Source organism: Manduca sexta, chromosome 15 (genome assembly GCF_014839805.1).
Source record: "Manduca sexta isolate Smith_Timp_Sample1 chromosome 15, JHU_Msex_v1.0, whole genome shotgun sequence".
NCBI classification, from domain to species: domain Eukaryota; kingdom Metazoa; phylum Arthropoda; class Insecta; order Lepidoptera; family Sphingidae; genus Manduca; species Manduca sexta.
Genome location: NC_051129.1, coordinates 10,508,111 through 10,514,110, shown reverse-complemented (window position 1 = coordinate 10,514,110; position 6,000 = coordinate 10,508,111). Strand labels below are relative to the sequence as shown.

The 6,000-nt window shown below is 29.7% G+C and overlaps 1 protein-coding gene across 9 annotated transcripts in view; it reads left to right on the top strand.

Annotated features, from left to right (window-relative positions):
* Window positions 1-533: 533 nt before the first annotated feature.
* The window catches only part of LOC115446720 (tyrosine-protein phosphatase Lar), a 401,337-nt gene continuing 395,870 nt past the window's right edge, over window positions 534-6,000 (top strand). For 3 of the 9 annotated variants that reach the window (XR_005112400.1, XR_005112399.1, XM_037438905.1), the window contains exon 1: window positions 535-969. The gene's annotated coding sequence lies outside the window, so the exon portion shown is untranslated. Of the gene's footprint in view, window positions 970-1,180; window positions 1,420-6,000 lie in introns of those variants that run through there. The other 6 variants (XM_037438902.1, XM_037438906.1, XM_037438903.1 and 3 more) reach the window with 3 other exon arrangements.

The following is a 6,000-nucleotide window of genomic DNA, read 5'->3' as shown; positions in this document are numbered from 1 at the left end:
GAAAATAGTTTTGTTACTTAATAATTTATAAAGATTTAGTTGATGATTATAATAGAGTAATAAATAAGTTAAGAAACCTAAATAGATAATAATATGTAACGATGTGCGCATTTTATTTATTTACTTAGGTAGGTATTTGTAAATAATTGTCATCAAAGTGAATTGAAATTTTACAAAAAAGTAAACTATATTCAACTGTCAAAAACTTTAATAGGAATTGTGAAATAGTTATGTATACGTTAATATTACTTTAGTTTTTGCAATTAAAATCTCTAGTTATAAACTTATAAAGTTTCATTTTCGACTAACTACCCCACAGACCTGAGCGAAAATGCCACAGTTTACTGAAAAGCTCGTTTCATGCAGTGTCTTCACAGTTCACGGAGGCCGTTGACTACGATATTGTCTGTCCTTTTCTATCGTGCATCTATACTCTTCCGTAAATCGAAATCAAAGCTCGTCGGGATTTGAGCGCATTGAAGTTCGTACGTTTCTCATATCAGAGTGAAGTGAAAGACATATTTCGGCGCGTTCCGAACATAGTAGCAATGATAGTGATAGGGTGCGCAAGATATTACAATTTCTAACATTTTTATATATCATTTCAAGCCTAGAAAGTTTTAATAATATTAATTTTATGCTGCATAGTAGTTATATTTTAAAAAGAAATGATAAGGATTAAAATTTATGGAAATTATCTGTCAAACAGACAGGTAAAAATTAGGTCGAGTTATCTACGCCTATAAATTTTTTAACAGTCTGTCTACGGAACGTACCTGCATATGGCGGACGCTCAGTTTGTGTTTATGTCAATAAGAAACTGATTTTTAACATTTGCGCGGGTGTGGATGAAACATTTTTTGATTAATTATGTGTTTGTGGAATCTGTGAATTGTGTGTTATTTTTATGATAATGGTTTTCATCGTTGAACTTTTGGATAAATTGATACGCTCGGTGTAGTTATACGGGTACGTATTTATTTTATGTTTCTCGTTATATTATAGGATTTATACCCTTATACGAGGATAAGAGTACGGTCATTTAAGTAAATAGTCATACTAATAATTGTAGTACAATGCAGTGTTTTGGTTTTGTGCTATTTAATAAAAAACGTTGTTCCCAAAGATAGTTGCGAGTCGAATTGATTCCTCTCTATAGGTTATCGCCAGATGATAACTTTTTGCAATATATCATAAAGCTCCTTCAAAGTAACATGTAAATTATGTTAGTTCGCAAATAGTACTCGCACTTATCCAACTATTGTCGCATTGAATGTTAAAATATTTAACCCCATTCACGTTGCAAGTTCTAAGTTAAAATAACTAAACTGTGAAGTGAAGCAAAGTGATCGTTTGGTGCACCACTTATTGTTATGTGAAAGTTATATCAAATGTGCAATATCTAAGCAGGAATTTAAAGTAAGCAAATAAATTTCAAATATATAAATGTCTGTGTGTATCTATCACCAGTACTTTATTATGTTATTTCGATCTTTATGATTGGTTTAACGAAAGTTCCCCAATTAAATGTTCCTGTTTGAAAAGATTGCTGGCTGGACAGAAAAAAAAATAAACATAGAATACTTACAAGATAATTATTTATGGAATAGCTTGTTAGTCTTGTTGCAGTATGGGCAGCATATTGTGTTTATAAATTGGGCACATGTGTTATGATATCTTGAACCCATGATTCATAAGACATGTGTGCCAACTGCCTTCCTTGATTTAAAGGATGACATTACTTTCTAAAATATCAAACAGAAACATTAATGTCAAGATTTTATGAATAAAAAAAGTTGCGATATAAATTATATTTTTATAGACTTATTTAATTGGGCCAATTAATATTACTTTTATTACTTAAACATTAATGAATGCACTAAAATGTACATTCATTACTTTAATTGCATTACCCTATCAAGTTATCAAGATGTTAAATAATCTCTGAATAATAATATTCTTATCAACAAGAGTTCATTTACTATGAACCTTTGGTCCTAATCATTGCCTTAGTACAAAGTAATAAATGTTTGAGTTTATTTATATTTTTCTCTATTTTTGATAATAATGTAATATAAGTAATGGATTCTATTACATATTTCATAGTTGTAGGCATTAGAGATAAACTTTGAATACATAATCATATGATTCATAAAATTTTATTTGTAATTAAAACTAAGTGAAGTTACAAACTAGCAGTTATATTAGTGATATATAAAAAAATATTTGTTCACTTGAGTGTACTGATTAGAGGAACCATATCTATTTTATAGTTCGGGAATGTAAAATATAATTGTAATGCAACTATAAGATTGTGTATGATAGTCTTAATTTTATGTATATTAGTTTTAGAGGGGACTAGTGCCTAGACAAGGTATGTTTCCAAAATAAATCTTTTATTATATAGGTAGTTCAAAGAAGCTAACGTAAAGTGTATACATTATTTTCAATATTACACTATCATCAGTATCTTTTTGATATTATATAATTCTGTAATATTTTTACAAATGTAATATGGTTTTTTAATACATTATTACAGTTATTTTTAAATCATATTATTTATGTTATAAGGTAATATACATCTAAGTAAAGATGTTAAAAGCTTCCATTAATATTTAATTGTTAAGTTTGGATCAGTATTAACAGTAAATTAGGTTCATCATACCTGTTAATTAATCTGGGCCTTAAAATTAAGTAATTTGTTTTCACCAGTATTATACAAAACTATGTTTTAGGTATAACTCTGTTCCTTGGAAAGGCACAAATATGAAAAGACTAGATGAAATACATATTATTATTCATGCATCATTTAAAATTATAGTCATTCTGGTTAGGTATCAGTTTAATAGTTTGCCACTGAATCCATGTTACGCCTTACTTTCTTTGTAAACTTATTCTTACATATATATTACCAACCAAAGTCACCCGCCACATCTGTCTTAACATAATAAACTTAAATACAACTGAACAGATTTTGATGAAATTTTTTATGGAGAATGTTTTTATCTTGGGAAACCATAGTAAAGGAAACGTGCTATATTTACATTACATTCTTTGACTATAATAGAAATCTATAAACATGCACTATTTATCATTTTCATTTTTAAAAACCTCTTTTAAATGACCGTAATAATGAAATACTACTTGCTAAAGTTTTTCAAAAAGCTTTTGTATTTAAAAATGTCACATTATTTAAAGTTATTATAAACTGAAGATGAAAAAATAATCACAATACATTAAAAATGTGCAAAATTGTAAATGAATGAATCCCAGGTGAAAATTGTTTTCATTCAAACTTATATTTTAAGACACTTTGTATAGGCATATTGTCAAAGAAAGAAAAACAATTGAACTGAAACTTTTTGATTTAAATTATGGGTAATACAGTTCTACAAAAGACAAGCATAAATTTGAAATATAATTGGTGATTCCATTTATGATATCGTCATGTTATTTAAAATAAATCTATTTTAGTTAATTGGTCACCTGGTGAAATATTTTTATATACATTGGCATTCCAATTTGTCTGCATAACGATTTTTTAATTTTAGCCCAATAGGATTATGCAGATAATCCATGCCTATCATGTCTGTCTGTGTAAATTTGAATGTTTTGAATATAATTATTATAATGTTGCATTAAGTTAGATCTACCTTTTACACAGCAGGACTAAATCCTCTAAATTCATATGAATATAATAAAAACAAAATTAATTTCATTAGACTCTTAATTTACATCAGTTACGCATAACACATTATAATGTATTGGCGATGTAGAAAAATCAATATCATTATAAGTACGGTTGATATCATCGTTACACAAAAGCACTCTAGCGTTTCACATGCCCACAATACCTACGATAAAGTTTTTTTATCTAATCTTTGGCATGTAATCAAATCAGCGGGCCGTGTCGTTGACCCGATCTCGCGTTATCTTCTGATGGTGGCATGTTAGCGTGTAACGTTTTTTTTTTTTCCATAACCTTGATTTTGCGTACGCTCGAATCATATTTGTCGACAGTCATCAGCCCGTAAACGATTGCGGCAATGATTGCGCACACAGTGAACGTGTTGGCTGTCGTCAATAAGAATAAAAATAAAAAGTAAACAACGCAATTTGTTGAACAATTCGAGCGAAAGTAGTAGTAAAATAAAAGCCCGTATTATAACCGTTGCTTGAATTGTTTAAGTCCCTCGTGCTACGTGTGCGAATGTTTGAAAAGCTTATTTTTTATTTTGTAAAAAATTGAAAAGGTCGTCTCGTACAAGCTCGCTTTGAATAATTCGTGTAATTACGTCATAATAAAAACGTAAATCGTTCGTTCGTTGTTATTTTACTAAAAAGCAGGTTATGACATGTTTATTAGATGATAAACAATACAAATAAAAAAACGACTCCAAAAACCAATAAAATCCAAAAAAGAATTGAGCTTTATATTTGCTTTACTAAGCAATTACTTAAATCAAGTCATTTAGTCTTTCCAATATTTTTTTTTTATATTTACATGCACATATAATATTTTTTCGGAGTCGGTGTCTATTTGAAATGATACGTTGTTTTTGCATTTTTGTTTGTTACTTAGCTTAGCTGTCAATTTAAATTAAGCACCGACCCCAAAAAAAAAATGAATCTCTACTAATACCTCTGAATTCGTTTCTCTGTTTGAACGCGCTAATCTTAGGAACTACTCAAAAGATTTTGATATATTTTTCGCTAATAGACAGTTTAATTAAAACAGAATATTTTAAATAAAGTGGTCGTTTGAGCTATGCTGAACCCTACACAAATAATCAAAATTCAATTCGATTTTGAGGAGTTCCCTCTGCATCACAGATCCTAGACCAATGCAATTAAAATGGGAACATTTTAAAGCTATTCGACACGAAAATAAGATGGATAGATAACCTCTCACCTTCGGAGTCCGTTAATAACATCAACATCTTGTTTTTACCTATAGAGATTATACAGCATAATATATGTAATAAGTACGAACGTAACCGCTGAGATTGTATAACTAATTTATACAGACGAGTTGAGTTAATGTGCGCTGAAAAGATTTACAAGATGAAGTAAATGAGTTCGAAAGTTTTAACGAGACAAAAATATTAAAACCGCAGGTACTTACAACTGAGGAGCGAGGTAGCCCTTTTGAGAAGTTTATTAACAAAATTATTTACTTAGCCGAACGTTAGTGTAGTGGAGTTCAGCCTTAAGTCTTAAGGGTAAGTTTGCTCGCATGTCGCGAGGCACGCTAATTAATTGACTCGAGGCCCACTGAGCTTTCCTTAGTTTGGAAAGGTCAGCCGGCAATCGTATCGGAACGCTGGCTATTTCCTTATCAAACAAAATAAATCGAATTTCCTTATTTCTTATTACTGCAGCAGTTTGGATTGACTGGATATGGGGTGTTTGAAGATGATTTCTCATTATAATTAATACGTAAACGTAATTCTTTTAAGTTTTAAATCATCTGTGGTGGAAATTACGACCAGTTTTCTTTATGACACAATGAAATTCAGTTTGTTTTTCATAGAGTTGTGTTGATATTTACATTCACATTGTAGGACCTTGAATCTGTTCGTTTTGTTTCATTCGATGAGTAAGAATGATACGCATGGAAAAACTATTGCATGTATGTTTATTTTAAATGTTGTTTAATAACAAGATGACAAATGCAAATAGCTTTTTATATCACTACATATTTACGGTTTACCGCGTTTGCGGCATCCACATGTTTAGGTAGGTATGTTTTTCCATATCTTCCATTCTATATAATAATATTGTTGTGTATAGTGCGCGTTAATCACCATTGTTTATAAAGAAACCTGTTTCAACTACGTATTATGACATGTACAATATACATTAAGTGATATCAGTTATATTAACGATTCCTCATTGTAAAACATTTTTCATTATAATATAAATATCTGTAGTTCGCTGTGACCTTTTTAAGTAGATCTTATAATAAACAATGGTTTTGAAGCAACCGTAATTTTGCTT